Source organism: Adiantum capillus-veneris, chromosome 24 (assembly GCF_014529385.1).
Source record: "Adiantum capillus-veneris isolate H3 chromosome 24, ASM1452938v2, whole genome shotgun sequence".
NCBI lineage: Eukaryota > Viridiplantae > Streptophyta > Polypodiopsida > Polypodiales > Pteridaceae > Adiantum > Adiantum capillus-veneris.
In genome coordinates, this window is record NC_140954.1 from 80,933,960 (window position 1) to 80,935,704 (window position 1,745).

Genomic DNA, 1,745 nt, shown 5'->3' on the forward strand with positions numbered 1-1,745 from the left:
AGATCGGCAGAGTGAGCCAATGGACATAGGTTGAGAGTCTCTCTCACCTAGTTTCTTGTACTTACTAGTAGTTTGGCTAGTAGTTTGGCTAGTAGGCCTCACTTATCGATGCATCGCCTTTAAGACAAAGATTGTTGGGGTAAAGGCGCTCTGCCTTTTGCCTAGCCCAGACATCTACTGTCCGCCCGCCCGCCCACGTGTGTACATACCCTTATTCTTCATTAAATATGAAAATAAGGAGCTCCTCATCTTTAGTCTTGTGAGGCTGCTCCACCCACACCGGCTTGTGCTCTTCTCCCTTTCCCCGCACGCACGCATCCGTGCGTGCACTTATCATTGGCAAATTCCATATTTCCTTTTTTGCAAATGTATAGGCCAGCATTAGAGGCACATTTCAATGATCAATGAAATTGAGGTTAAAAGGGGCCATAACGAGCTCCCCTTTGACCAAAAATTGTCCACCTTTTAGTATTTGATCTGCAGTCTTCGACTGTGGATACAGGTAGGTTGGCAAGATAGACCCACGTTTCACTAAGAGTGGGTGCTGAAAAAGCTTTGTTGGAAAGAATCCATACCTGATGGTCCACTCTAGAGTCACTAAGGGTGCACAAACAACTTTATTTAATAGCTTCCAGAGTAGCACTGTCTCTACAAAAGAGGCCACCAATTTGTGGGACAATAGGGGTAGCAGGGATACTACATGATTAAGGCCACATAAGAAAATTAGCAAGTTCACACTAAAAGAAGAAAATTGAGCAAGGTCTTGACTGTATTGTAAGGCTAATACAAGTAGTTGGGAGATATATTGAGAGATCATAGCTACCTCATCAGCATTATCTTTGTCCAAAGTAGACAAAATTTTGACCCAATCATTAAAGGAAAGCATATGTAAGATAGATGACTTTTTGTCACAGCTGCTAGGGACAAATCATAGATAAGATGTGATGCATCCAAGTTCCTAATACATCAAAGGACAAGGAAGCTAGCCACAGATTGAGGTTATGAAGCCAACTCAAGACCTTGGGAGAGGGATAAGGCATGTTACAAAAGTTTGAAAGATTATAACTTGTTTATTTTGGATAAGAGATCACTTTGCTTTTAGCTTTTCTATAACAAGAAAAGGTCTAGTTCTAGGTGAATGGGCTTTTTAAGGGGGCCTTGCGTGTTTCAATGGGTCATGGATGAATCTCATGTAAGCAGTCATCTTGTCCTTAATGTGTACTTAAATAATATTTAGAATCAAGGAAAGTAAAGATGGATTAAGCTGCAAACCTAAAACCGGTAGTCTAAAGACCATGGCAGCCGTGAGTAGGAATCCATAACTATAGTCCAAGATGGACCACCTAACACCAGTTAACCTAAACAAGAATTATAGACAGTGCATCCACCTTAGACCTATAGCCCTATAAATCTCTAAAGCCAGCATCCTAGTCTTCCAAAAATCTGGGAGAGCCTTGTGTTGAGGACGTGTAGAAGGCCACTACCCCTTTTGATCCAAGTGTCTCATCCCTATTTTTGTCCCATAGAGTTTTGTGTTTATGTGTTATGAAGCTTTTTTGGTAGAGTCACTTTAAATTTTAAAAGGTTTTACAAACTATATCTCATTATGATCTCTCAAAATCCAGTCAATATTTAGCAGGGTATCTTGTGATCTTGGGTGCTCAATGCCTGCTAAACTCACCACTCTCTTTTTTATGGTGAAAAAATCCAAAAAAAAATATGTATAATATTGATTACACCAATAC